Genomic DNA, 15,087 nt, shown 5'->3' with positions numbered 1-15,087 from the left:
GTGACTCACACCTATAATCCCAGCACTTTGGGAGGCCAAGGTGGGCAGATCACCTGAGGTCAGGAGTTCAAGACCAGCCTGACCAACATAGAGAAGCCCTGTCTTTACTAAAAATGCAAAATTAGCCAGGTATGGTGGCACATGCCTGTAGTCCCAACTACTCGGGAGGCTGAGGCAGGAGAATTGCTTGAACCTGGGAGGCAAAGGTTGCAGTGAGCCAAGATCATGCCATTGCACTCCAGCCTGGGCGACAAGAGCAAAACTCTGTATCAAAAAAAAAAAAGTATATATATATATATACACATAATTAATATTTGTCAGTTAAAAATAATATTAATAAAACATTTTTAAAGAAAAAGACAAACCAATTTTTTAAATGAGTAAAATTATTGAATAGGATCTTCACAAAAGGGGACATTCAAATGACCAATAAGCACACAAAATGTGTGCAACATCATTAGTTATCAAAGAAGTATACATTCAAGTTATATGAGATTTCACTTCACATCCACCAAAATGACTAAAATTAAACAAAACATAGAAAATACCAAGCGTTATGAGGATGTGCAGCATATTAAACACAACCACTTTTGAAAACTTTGTGGTTTCTACTAAAGTTGAACATACATAGACCCTATTAGTATACACATCAGATGGGCCTAGGTTGAGGGTTATCCTACAGAATAGTTGAGAACATGAAAGATAGGGAAAGAATAAGAATAAGGATTCATTCCAGATTGAAGGGGATAAAGAGAAACAACAATGAAATGCAATTTGATGTTTCTCATAACAACACTCTCATTACAGTTTTGTTTCTTCTTTTACAAACTTATTTTTTTCTTGCTTTATTGCATTGGCTAGAACATCACCTGAGAGTGTTAAGCAAAAGAGTGGAATAATATAACTTGTTATTTTTAAAGATCACTCTGGCTGATGCATGGAAAACAAATGGGGCAGGTTGTGGCAGCAAGGAGGTGTTAGGAGAGTCTTGCAATAATCCAAGACAAAGGTAATCATGATGGGGATCAGGGTGGAAACAGGAAGGAGGGAAGTAATCAGATTCCAGAGATATTCTGAAGATATTGACAGCAACTGCTAGTAGGAGAGGGAGAACAAGAATGCAATAATGACCATGCAAGGTTTTTGGCCTGACCATCTGGATGATCAGTGACATCATCTATTGAGATGGGTGAGGGCCAGCGGACTGGGACAGGTTTAAGTATGGTGAGGTAAGCAGTAGCAATCATGAGTTCAAAATTTGAGACATCCAAGAGGAGGCAAGTGTCAAATAGGCAGTTGGCATTGTCAATCTGAAGCTTAGAAGAGAAGACAGAGCTGGAGATACTTTAGAGTTATCAGTGTATAAATGGTGTTTAATGCCTTAAGAATGGACAAGGTCACTAAGGGAGTGATTGTAGGAAGAGAAGAGGAGAGGACAAGAGAGGAAAGGAGAGAATGATTGGGGAAGAGAAGAGAATGGGAAGGGAGAGGAGGAGACATCTGGAATGAGCAGCTAGCTAAGGAGAAAAGCCAGGGAAATGTGGTGGTCCAGAAAGCAAGCGAAGGAAGTGTTTCAAGATGGATGCCGCCAAGAAGCATTTAACATGGTTAATCACTATTAACTATGAAGGATAAGAATTGACCATTGAATTTGCAAAAGGAACGTGTGAAGACTGTTGACTAAAAGTGACACTGGGTAAATGAATTTCCTTCATAAACAGTCTGAGGCAGGGGATGTACAGTGTCTGATGGAGGGCTCGTAATCACAGTTACTGTTGCTCCACTGGGAACAGGTCCTTTGCACCTCTGGAGTCACAGAAATGGCAGCCCAGCAAAGAGTGAAGGAACAGCCATCACCACTCAAAACATGGTCACTGTGGCCTCAGAACCTTGGGATTTGCCAGGTACTTGATACTTTGCTGCGAAGACCTAACATGAACCACACTCTTGCTACTATTCATCAGTCTCTATTTCTAGGTGAATGGGGTAGAAAAATATAGATAAATTTTTATGCAGAGAAAATCCCATCATCATTTCAGCCATCAAGGTCCCCTTAAAACTGCTCAGCAGAGGTGGTAACTTAGGGCAGGATTCACTGAGGAGGATTTCATTCTTTTCCTAGCATACTGATGATGGATTGATTTTTTAATTGGTAGTTTTTTGATGCATCCATCCATTCATTCACTAGTAACTCATTCATTCAATAATCCTTGCACACTAGGGCTATGGAAATGCATAAGCCATGGTTTGAAGTCGTGTGTGTGTGTGTGTGTGTGTGTGTGTGTGTGTGTGTATGTGGGGGTGAGGAGGTATGACAGCAGCAGGTTGAAGACCTTGCAGTGAGTAGGATTAGTGCCCAGGATAGAGGCAGAGGACACGTTACAGCGAGCGCCAGAATAAGAGAGGGGTCAGCTTCATCTGGGGAGGTGGGAACAGCCTGCCAATGTGGCCATGGCTTGACTGGAGCTTGGAGAAAAAGCCTAAGTGTTCCAGCCTAAGTGTTCCAGTGGGATGGGCATCCAGGGCAAAAACAGTATAGGCAAAGGCAGGAAATCGAAAACCTTGGGAGACCTTGGAGCATGAAGGCAGAGAGGACTTGGAAGGGCTGAGCCTGGACAGGTATGGATAGTGATGATTAGTAGTAAGAATAGCACTGGCTAGCACTTATTTATTTAGTTGAATAATAACATTTATTGGCCAGGTGCAGTGGCTCACGCCTGTAACCTCAACCCTTTGGGAGGTCAAGGTGGGCAGATCACTGGAGCTCAGGAGTTCAAGACCAGCCTGTGTAACATGGTGAAACCCAATCTCTACAAAAAATAGAAAAATTAGCCTGGCATGGTGGCACACACCTGTAGTCCCAGCTACTAGGGAGGCTGAGCTAGGTGGATCGCTTGAGCCAGGGAGGCCAAGGCTGCAGTGAGCCGAGGTCGAGCCACTCTACTCCAGCCTGGGTGACAGAACGAGACCATGCTCTTTTAAAAAAATGAAAAATAACATTTATTGAGTGTTTGCTGTGTGTTAGTCCCTTTAAGTGGGAAGACTATTCTGTTTTGTAGTGTTTCGCTGGGAATATTTTATTCTTCATTTTTATCAAGGCCCTTAGATAATGACTCAAATGAATGGACTCCTGAACTCTGGAGCGGAGACTAGACCACAAAGATAGAACTCGCAAAGGAAGTGGCTGAAGACTGCTTTTGTGACTTTTGTCTGCTCATCCACCGCAGGACAGACACAAAGGACAGGCTCAGGGATTGGAGGATTCCTAAGTGAAGTGGTCTGTATGCTGAGCTGTGAGTGGCCCCTCCCAGCTCCACCTCCCCACCTCCAACCCCACCTCCAATCAGGGATGCATGGGTACTGCTTTTCTCTCATCCAAGCTGGTTAGGGGGCTTTGAGGAGGCCTCAGAGAGTGTGATACCTGTTTTCTCCAGCTTCAGAGACACTGGGCTGTGGTTTAACTCACCCTTGAAAAATCCCAGGGCCTTTACGAGGCTGCATGAAGTGGCTTTGGCAACAGAGCAGGGCAGCACAGCTGTGCTCCTGTTGACAAGGGGCAGATGATGCTGACAAGGGGCAGATGAGTTCTCAGGAGCCAAGATGCTGTCTGGCCCTTAGGTCCCTACGTCAAGCCCTGTCTAAGGGAGTGAGGAAGCTTTAAGTCTGAATGAAGTTAGGAGTGTTGGCCGCTACCTCAAATGAATGTAATATTTGCTAAAATGCGATCAGGAGACCACTGTGACCATGGTATTATAATTAGTAATAGCAGTATCTAAGAGTGAGCATGGAAATTCCCCAAGATTTCTTCAAGGAGCAGGAAACAGTCCCCAAGAGCAGGTTGGAGCAAGCACTAGGGTGGAAGGAGAATGGGGGTGTGAAGGTAGGGGAGAATGTTCAGTGCCTGTACCTTATGAGTTCTCCTCATTTGATGCAACAGTTACAGGCCTTCCAGCAATGCTAAAAGGTTGATCCTACTACTATTCCTATTATATAGATAAGCAAACTGAGGCACACAGGTATTGAGAGGTCTTATGGTAGCTCCAGAATTTCAATATAGGCCAGGATGATGGGTCTCCCTTCACGTGGAGAAGGAGATACGAGATTTGTGTTGAAGCTGTTCCCATAACAAGCCAGCTATTTTCCTCCTGGACTGAAGTCTACGGGGAATGGCTTGGGAGGGAGGAGGCTGGCAGAGATAGAGGTGAAGTTAGTTAAGGCACCCTCCCAGGCTGGTTTTGGGGCTCCCAATGAGTGAGACCCAAGGCAGGGAGACCTCTTTAGAGGCAACTGCAACAGTCCTGGGGGGAGTCTGGGTACTTGGACCCTACCCTTGGGATGGAGATGCCAGGAGGAATTCGGGAGAAGTGAAAGGTCAGAAATTACCCCTGGAGTAGGATTCAGGAAAAAAAAGATTGCAGGAAGACACCCACATTTCTGCTTCCAAAAAGAAGCAACTTTCATGCAGATGGGAAGAAAAAGCCAAACAATCATGCATCAGGCAGCCTCAGAGAAACAAATGGAGGGGGCATGAGGCATCTAGAAACATGAGCCCTGGAAAATGAGGACTGGGCACCTTTGACGTTGGCACAGCCCAGAGAAGCAGAGTCCCCGAGGAGGGTGGAGGCAGGGGCTAGGGAAGACAGCACAAGGGTGGGAAAACCTTGGCCACGAACAGCTCCTCAGCACCCCTCACTGACCGTGCGTGGGAGACGGGTCATCATTGAACAGGTTGCCTTTCAGCTCCATCTTTGTCTATCTGTGTCACCCACCCCGGGAAACACCAATCTAGCCTTTGGACATCCCTTCAGATGCTGACACAGGTTTGGAGAGGAAACCAAAGGCCCATCCCTAAAAACTCACCGTCTTCCAAAGGGTGCTTTGGGCTTCTTTCCAACAGAAGTTGCACCTAGTCCCCCACACCTGCTTGGTCTTGACTCCAGGAAATGACCTGTAGAATCTAGGAGATAGCTCCTATTTGTGTAACATTTTACTGGCCTCACCTGGCTCCAAAGATATTTAGTATAAGGCAATATAAGTCCATAAAAGGCAAAAAGCCCCAGCCAAGCCTTCAGCATCCCCAACAAATGTACTTCATGCACCCGAAGTGAATATCTCTCTTGCCTCACTCTAGACCTGGCCCAGGGTAAAACAAGCAAAATACTCGCCTTGGGTGCAAATTCCCTCCAACTGGAGGAAAGTAAGTGAATTCTGCACCGCCCGAGGGAGTCAAGGACGAAGATTTGGGCAGTATTTGAGTCTCGGCTGTGCCGATTACCACGGGCCCTGGGACAAGCCTCTGCTTCCTTTTGATGGACGGTTTCTGTCAAACGGGCATGTGATTCTTACTTTGAGGTCTCAGAAGATGACTGCGCCACGATCTGATGAGATGCAGGATAGGGCTTTACAAGTCGTGAAATGCATATACGGGTAAAGACACAGATATTATTCCAAACCTACAAACAACTCCCTCTCCTCAATATTTTACGGTGCTGCTTGGTGGATGTGAATGGACTCTGCACTGTGTGTGGGTGTGGACTCTGAGCAGGAGCAGGGGGGCGTTCTCGGGCCCCTCGTGGCTGGCCAGCTATCCTGTCAAAGCAGCTCCTTGTTCCCCAGGGGCCAGGTAAGAGAAGGTGGCTGGATCTGTAAGCCACACTAAGGACAGGTCTGATGGATGGTGTCATGGAGGACTTATCTTTATTTAAAATTTTTAGGACTGAGCATGGTGGCTCATGCCGATAATCTCAAGACTTGGGAGGCTGAGGCAGGAGGATCACAACATAGTGAGATCCCCGTCTCTACAAAAACTTAAAAAAAAAAAAAAAAAAGCTGGTATGATGGCGTGCACCTGTGGTCCCAGCTGCTTGGGTTGAGAGGCTGAGGTGGGAGAATCACTGGAGTCCCAGCATTTGAAGCTGCAGTGAGCTATAATTGTGCCACCGCACTCCAACTTGGGTGATACAGCAAGACCCTGTCTCAAAAAAAAAAAAAAATTTCCTTGACATTTTGCTCATCAGGGATTTTTTTGCAGTAATTTTGATTTTCTAAAATATTACTTACCTCAGTTACAGAGTTTCTTGGTGCCCCCTTACATTTTGCACCCAAGGCGAGTGTCTCACTTGCCTTGCCCTAGACCTGGCCCAGGTTCTATCAGTTACTGAGAGAGATGTGTTAAAATCTCCAACCATGATCGCAGACTTGCCTCTTTCTCCCTTTAATTCTGTTGATTTTTGCTCTACCTGGTTTGAAGCTCTATTATTCCTAAATACACATTAAAGATTTTTTTTAATGAATTTACCCTTTTAACATCAAAAATCTTCCTTATCTGTGGCAACACACCTTGTCATGAACTCTACTTTCTCTGACACTATTATATTCACACTAGCTTACTTACCCTTTGTGTCAGACTTTTTTTCCTGTCACTTTAATTTCAGAACTGTTTTCTTCTTTATATTAAAAGCTCTCTCTTGTTAACAGCATAGAGCTAGGTCTTGCTTTGATTCTTAACTTTTTAATCTAGTCTGACAATTGCTGTCTTTTAATTTGGGGGTTTATTTTATATTTACAGTAATTATTGATGTGATTGGATATCAGTCTCCCATTCCTACTTATCTTTCTTTTCTTCTTTTCTTATTTCTTTATTCTTTCTTTCGGGAAAATTGAGTATTTTTTTGTGTGTGTTAGTTTTACTCTCTTCAGTTATTGCCATTTTGGCTGTATCCATTTTTTGTTTGTTTGTTTTTGGGGTTTTTTTTTTAGTAGTAATACCTTACCACTAACACTTTGGGTATTACAATAGACACCCTTAATTTATTTCAATCTACCATAAATTAATACTACACTGCTTCATGTAAACTACAAGAACTACAATGGCATAAATCCATTTATTATTCTCTCGTCCTTTGAACTTTTATGGTCATATTTTTATTTCTGTATAAGTTATAAATGCTATAATATGTTTTAAATTTTTTCACTTTAAATGCATATCTTGGCCAGGTGAGGTGACTCACGCCTATAATCCCAGCACGTTGGGAGGCCGAGGCAGGAGGATCACTTGAGGTCAGGAGTTTGAGACCCAGCCTGGCCAACATGATGAAACCCCATCTCTACTAAAAATATAAAAATTAGCTGGGCATGGTGGTGCACACCTGTAGACCCAGCTACTCAGGAGGCTGAGGCAGGAGAATCACTTCAACCCAGGAGGCAGAGGTTGCAGTGAGCTGAGATCACGCCACTGCACTCCAGCCTGGGCAACAGTGTGAAACACCGTCTCAAAAAACAAAACAAAATATACATGCATATCTTTTAAAGAAATTAAGGAAAAAATGGTCATTTATACTTACTCATACATTTAATCACCTAGTCACCTTCTTTCCTTCCTTGAGACCTGTATTTCCAACTATATCCTTTGCCTTTAGCCCAAAGAATTTTAAAAAACATTTCTTGCAGCATGACTCTGCTGGCACTGAATTCTCTTAGCTTTTGTTTTTCTCAAAACATCTTGATTTCCCTGTATTTCTGAAGAAAATGTTTACTGGATATAGAACCCTGGCTTGGTGGTTAGTTTGCTTCAGCATTTTAAAGAACACAGCACCATTCTGTCCTCCGCTGTTTCTATGGAGAAGGCAGCTGTCATTCTTATCGTACCCAGGATTTCATTTATTTTTTAACTTCTGGAGGCTTTCAAGATTTTCTCTTTATTTTTGCTTTTCAGGCATTTGATTATGATGTGGATTTCTCTATGTTTTGTTTTTTTTGTTGTTTTTTTTTTTTTTTGGTTTGTTGAACTTTGGGAGCCTGTAGATGTTGGAAATTTGAAAAAACAAATATGGCCATTATTTCTTCCTGTATTTTTTCCCATCTTGTTTCCTCCCTCTTTGGGGCCCTGGTTGACATATGCTAACCTGTCAGGTACTGTCCCACTAATTACTGAGACGCTCTTCCTTATTTTTTTCAATATTATTTTCTCAGTTCAGATCATTTCATCGTGTGTTTTTTTCAAGGTCATTGCTCATTTCTTCCACCACGTCTGATCTGCCTTAAGCCCATTCAATAGATGTTACAGATTTATTGATGTATAATTGCCATACAATAAATCACACATATTTAAAATGTAAACTTGGAGGAGTTTTGACATAGGTTTCCGGCCATACAAAGGGCACCACCCCCAAAAGCTTCCTTGGGCTACTCCGAAAGCCATTCCTCTCTCTCTGCTTTCTGATTGTTTTGCATGTTCTGGAATTTCATGCACCCTTTCTTTTTCTGGCTCTTCATCCCAGCATGATAGCTACGCGCTTCATCCATGTTGTTGCGGGGTGCCGCATGCATCCCTGCTTGACTGCGTGACTGTTTTTATTGTTATATGGATGCACCACTGTTTGTTGATCTGCTCATTGGCTGATGGGCCCCTGGGCTGTTTCTGGCTTTTAGCTATTAAAAATAAAACTGTTGTGAGTATTCATGTATTGATCCTTGTGTGGAAATATGCTTGCATTTCTCTCCCTTCCTTCCTTCCTTCCTTCCTTCCTGCCTTCCTTTCTTCCTTCCTTCTTCCCTCCCTCCCTCTCTCTCTCTCTCTCTCTTTCTTTCTTTCTTTCTTTCTAGAATCTTCACCCAGGCTGGAGTGCAGTGGCGGGATTTTGGCTCAATGTAAACTCTGCCTTCTGGGTTCAAGCAATTCTCCTGCCTCACCCTCCCTAGTAGCTGGGACTACAGGTGTCACCACCATGCCTGGCTAATTTTTGTGTTTTTAGTAGAGGTGCGCTTTCACCATGTTGGCCAGGCTAGTCTTGAACTCCTGACCTCAAGTGATCTGCCCGCCTCAGCCTCCCAAAGCGTCCAGAATACAGGCATGAGCCACCATGCCCAGCCATGCTTGCATTTGTTTTGTGTAACTATGTAGGGATGGAGTGGCTGGATCATATGTAGGTATGTATTTAGCTTTTATAAAAACCACCAAACTTTGCTTCCAAAGTGGCTGTTCCATTTTACATGCCCACCAGCAGTGCAGGAGACCCTACATTGCTCTACATACTTGGAAATACTTGGTGTGGTCTGTCTTTTTAAAATAATGAAGAGCATTAGAAGTGATAAATGCAATATGTTGGTAAATATAAAATATATGATTTCTTTTAGAAAATTCCTTTAATGGCTAGGCAATGTGGCCCATGCCTGTAATCCCAGTGCTTTGGGAGGCTGAGGCGGGAGGATTGCTTCAGGCCAGGAGTTTGAGACCCGCCTGGGCAACATAGCAAGACCTTGTCGCTACAAAAATATAAAAATAGTAAAAGTTAGCCAGGTGTGGTGGTGCACACCTCAGTTCTAGCTATTTGGGAGGCTGAAGTGGGAAGATGGCCTGGGTGTCAGAGTAAGACCCTCTCTCTAAAATAAATAAATAAATAAATAATTCCTTTAAAAGGTAATTGTTAAAAGTAAAACTACTAACAACTAATATATTGTAAGGTGGAGTTTATAACATACATAGAAGTAAAAATATATGATAAATTAGAACAAAGGCCAGGAGAGGAGAAATGGAAATATACTGTTACAAAGTTTTTATATAGCACATGACATGTTATAATATCACTTGAAGGTAGACTGTAATAAGGGAAAAATGTGTACTATAACCCTAAAAAGAAACAGAGAGGGGTAGCCAAGAAGCCCACAAGAGATAAAATAAGATCATAAAAGAATTCTCAGCCAGGCGCGGTGGCTCACGCCTGTAATCCCAGCACTTTGGGAGGCTGAGATAAGCGTATCGCCTGAGGTCAGGAGTTCAAGACCAGCCTGGTCAACATGATGAAACCCCATCTCTACTAAAAATACAAAAATTAGCTGGGTGTGGTGGCAGGCGTCTGTAGTCCTGGCTACTTGGGAGGCTGAGGCAGGAAAATCACTTGGACCCAGGAGGTGGAGGTTGCAATGAAACTGAGATCATGCCACTGTATTCCAGCCTGGGCAACAACAGCGAAACTCCATTTAAAAAAAAAAAAAAAAAGGCCGGGCATGGTGGCTCATGCTTGTAATCCCAGCACTTTGGGAGGCTGAGGCGAGCAGATCACGAGGTCAGGAGATCGAGACCATCTTGGCTTACACGTGAAACCCTGTCTCTACTAAAAATACAAAAAAATTAGCTGGGCGTGGTGGCAGGTGCCTGTGGTCCCAGCTACTCGGGAGGCTGAGGCAGGAAAATGGCATGAACCCGGGAGGCAGAACTTGCAGTGAGCTGAGATTGTGCTGCTGCACTCCAGCCTGGGCGACAGAGCAAGACTGTCTCAAAAAAAGAAAAAAAAAAGAAAAAAAAGCTCAACCTAAAAGATGGCAGAAAAAGAGGAAAAGGAAACAACAGATAGGACACTATCAACCAACGTGACTTAGTTGATATTTATAAAACACTTCACCCAAGGGCAACAGAATACACACTCCTTTCCAACGCACATGGAATATATACCAAAGTAGGCCATATTCTGGGCTACAAAACAAATCTTGATAAATGTAAAAGGACCCCAATTTTACAAAATTTTCTCTGTGCTCACAAATTAGACATCAACACCCAAAAGACATCTGGAAAATGACATAATTTTAGAAACAAAATAACATACATCTAAGGAATGCAGTGGCCAAAGCAAAAATCAAAAGTTGCCCGTATCAAAATATCTCATGTACCCCATAAATATATACACCTACTATGTACCCACAAAAGTTAAAAATTAAAAAAAGAAGAAATCAAAAGTAACTCAAAGTGAACGAAAATAAAAACTGACATTATCAGTTCTTGCAAGATGCAGCTAAAGTGGTGTTCAGGGGAAAATTCATAGCATGAATTGCCATTAAAAAAGAGGAAAGGGCTCATGCCTGTAATTCCAGCACTTTGTGAGGCTGAGGCAGGCGGATCATGAGGTCAGGAGATTGAGACCATCCTGGCTAACACAGTGAAACCCCATCTCTACTAAAAATACAAAAAAATTAGACAGGCATGGTGGCAGGCACCTGTAGTCCCAGCTACTCGGGAGACTGAGGTAGGAGAATGGCGTGAACCCAGGAGGTGGAGCTTGCAGTGAGCCGAGATCACGCCACTGCACTCCTGCCTGGGTGACAGAGAGACTCTGTCTCAAAAAAAAAAAAGAGGAAAGGACACGAAGCAATGGCCTAGGCTTTTACCTTAGGAAACAAGAAAAGAGAAAGCAAATCAAGTCCAAAGTAAGAAGAAGAAAGGAAATAATAAAATAAAATTAGAAATCAGTGACATTGAAAAGCCAAGAGGAGAGAGAAACAAAGTCAGATACTGTATGTTCTCACTTATAAGTGGGTGCTAAATGATGGGTACATAGGGGCATCGGAGTGGAATAGTAGACATTGGAGATTACAAAACGTGGGAGGGTGGGATGGGGGTGAGGAATAGAAAATTACCTATTGGGTACAATGTTCACTCTTCAGATGACAGGTATAGGAAAAGCCCAGACTTTACCACTATGCAATGTATGCATGGAAGAAACCTGCACTTGTACCCCCCAAATATATACAAATAAAAAATTTAAAAGGAGAGAATGAAACAAAAGCTTTTTCTTTGAGAAAATCAGTAAAATTATATGCTTTCTTTTTTTTCCCAAGAGTTGTATTCCCACCAGTTCTGAGCTGCATTCCAGCATCTTCAAATTTTTTTTTTTAATTTGCTATTCAGAGTTTTTAATGGTTACAGTCAGGAGGATTGGTCAGATTCAAGCCACCCAATCATTTACTGTACCTGGAACCCTGGCTTCCATAGCTACTTGTCACACTGTTTGTGTGCTTCCTTCTGTAGCCTTCTCTCCTACTTCTTATTTGATGTTTCCCATTGTCTGTGAACCAGGAGATCGAATAATCACACTTGTGAGAATTGTATAACAGCCAAAGTCAGTGGCTCTGGCAGACTCTCTGGTGAAAGAGGTCTGTGCGTTTCCATTAAAACACCTCTTTTGTTTACTTCCCAGGAGGCAGTCTGATGTAATGAAATGGAGATGGGCCACAGAGTCTGACTTGAGCCAGGTTCAAATCCTGGGTTTGCCACTTAGGAGTATCATGATCTTGGGCAATGCACCTCACCTCTCTGGACTCAGTTTCCTTACCTGTAAAATGGGGTTGCATTGAATCTCAAGATTGCTGTAGGGCTTAAAGGACATAATATATGGAAAGTTCCTAACATCACCCCTGGCACCCCCTGGTGCTCAGCACAAATGACCTTCCCTTCCTTAACCCTTTCCCTCCTGTCCTGGAGAATATCTGTTGACTGATAAGTAACAGTCTCCATCCTCCAGATGAGTAAATCAGGGTGTGTCAAGGTATTAATATATATTTGAACCAGTTTGCTTTTTAAGTTTTCTTTGTGTGTGTGCTAACAAATTGTAAAGGCATCAAAGATTCTATTCACTATTGCCAACACTTATCCAGTTCTTTGTATTATCCACCTAGGATGAGTACCTTGAAAGTGTACCAAAAATAGAAGTAGCGAGGTTTTCAGAAGTTGGTAAAGTCTGACCTTTTACCCTCAGTGAGTCTGTGTAAGGCGTGAGACAACATTGTCTGTCATCCTTTATGTGCAAGTTTTGGGCAGATGTGCAGATGACACATCTACCTGCCTTGGGTGTAGTGTGGCCGCCACCAGACCAAGCCTCGTCCAGCTGCTTTCTGCTGAACAGCTGTAGACCCGTAAAAGGAAATGCCAGACCTCCCAGCTCTGGCCTCAGAGACAAGCCTCCCTCACATCTGTCTCCTCCACCAGCCCTCCCCTGAAAACTGAATTTAAAATCAAGCAGGGCTAGGGAGTCACCGCTCCTGGGGTGTTTTCAGGAATTATCACAGACCCTGTTCAAAGTGTATAATGTTCTTAAACTGACAGGATTAGGGGATTAAAATTCTATACATTCTAGAATCCAGGTATCAGAAACTCTCTTGAGAAAAAACTGCCTGGCTTGGTGGAGGGGAGTTAAAGTGCTGTAATATCTAGCAGGTGTCTTCAAAGGCCTGCATATGGCCCATGCATTGTCTGATTACGCACTTGTTCATTTGTTGCTTCATTCATTCATGCACATTTGTTCATTAGAGTGTTTATTTGTTCACACATCAAAGAAATATTTCTTGAGCACCTATTATGTGCCAGACACTGAGCTGGGTCCTGGGGTTGCTGAGGCAAATGTGATGGTCCAGCTTTGCCTCTTCAATACCCACTCCCCATTCTTCTGGCATCGGTAACCTGATTTTGTTTAGGGGGACAGCCCATCCAATGGATAGAGCCCGAGTGGGGCCCACATCCAAGTGGGGCCTGCCCTACTGTAGCCTAGTGCAGGGCAGTCAAGAGTATTCCCCCTGGAATTGGAATCTCGAGCAGTATAACGTGACAGGGACAAAGGATTACTCTCCATTTATGGCCCTGGCACCCCTGGAGAGTCTCCATGTGCCCCCGCCCTGGATCACTGTCTGTTCTCTGAACCCAGTCTGGTTGTGATTCCAATGCTTTGAGCTCTCCCAAATCCTCCCAATCAATTGTGCTTTGCTTGAGTAAACCAGATTTATTTCCATTACTAGCAACTCCAGAGCCCTTATATATTCTCTATCCCCCAGGAGCTCACAGTCTCTTGGGACAGACAAGTAAACAAATGATTTGGGTTCAGATACCCTTACAGCAATTACACTGGGCGTTCTGGGAGTCCAGAGGAAGGGCCTTGATTAATTTCTCAGCCTCAGTTTCTCTTTAAACGAAGAGCCCTGTAAACCCCTCCATGTATTCCAATTATTCATTGCTTTATAATAAACCATCCACAGCTGTATGGCTGAAAATATTGATGCATTCTTGTCTCTTGTAGTTCTGGGATTTGACTGGACTCAGTCAGTTCCTGCTTAGGGTCTCTTACGCTGTTTGTGGTTGCAATTCAGCTGAGGTTGGAATTGTCTGAAGGCTTTACCACGCAGGACGTCCAAGATGGCTCACACAGCATGATGACCTTCTGGTCGTCAACTGGGAGCATGGCTAAGGCTGTCCCTGGGAACATCCATATATGGCCTCTCTGTGTAAAGAATTTTACAACACAGATTGTTCCGAGATCAACCCAAGAGACCCCAGTGGACACTGCAAGGCTTCTTATAACCTAGTCCTAGAAGTCCCAGAATACCACTAATGACCACGATCTACTGGTCAAGCAAGTCTGTAAGGCCAGCTCAGATTCCAGGGGAGGCAAATTAGACCCCACATCCTAATGAGAGAATGAGAAAGTCCCACTATAGGTACAGCATGTGGGATGGGAGCTACTGTTGTGGCCATCTTTGGGAAACATCATCTTTCTCACCAGGTGTTCCTTCTAGAACATTCCTTGGGCTACTCACATGCCCCAAATAGGTGGCAGATCCTTGGTGCTTGATCCTAAGTCTCTCGTAAGTCAGATGTGACTAATTACTTTGGAAATACCAGTCCCCCAGAGTCTTCTGGCATCGTCATGAAGCTTTGTCAACAGAGTCAGACCAACCCTCAAAGCTTTAGATTCAAACTCTGTGTTTTCATCTCAGTTCTAATGCTGAGTTGCTGTGTGACCTTGGTAAGTTGCTTCATCTCTCTGACCCTCAATTTCCTGCTCTGTAAAGTGACTATTAAACATAGCAGTCCTGCTGAACTCCTGGGATTATGGTGAAAACAAAATGAAACTTTGCAAGTGAAGGAGATTTGTTAACTGTAAAGACCAGGGCACACATAGCAGATTATGGTGATGCCGGCTCCATTGAGGAAGGCATTTTCTATACATTACTCTCCCCAAATCCCTGTAAGGCAGGCAGCCTTGTGAGGAAACAAGCTCAAATTCCATTTCTTATTTAAGTCACTTGCTGTAAAATTTGAGTCCAGATCTTCTGCAGGCCCCAATCTCTAAGTGGGCTTTTTTTCTTTTCTCCTTTCCCCATTTTTTTTTTCTTAAGACAGTCTTGCTCTGTCACCCATTGGTTCACTGACACCTCCACCTCCCAGGTTCAGGTAATCCTTGTGCCTCAGCCTCCCGAGTAGCTGGGATTACAGGCATGTGCCACCATACCTGGCTAATTTTTTTTTTTTTAGTAGAGACAAGGTTC

The sequence above is a fragment of the Mandrillus leucophaeus genome, unplaced genomic scaffold, assembly GCF_000951045.1.
Source record: "Mandrillus leucophaeus isolate KB7577 unplaced genomic scaffold, Mleu.le_1.0 Scaffold4, whole genome shotgun sequence".
Taxonomy (NCBI): domain Eukaryota; kingdom Metazoa; phylum Chordata; class Mammalia; order Primates; family Cercopithecidae; genus Mandrillus; species Mandrillus leucophaeus.
Note: the sequence above shows the minus strand (reverse complement) of the source record.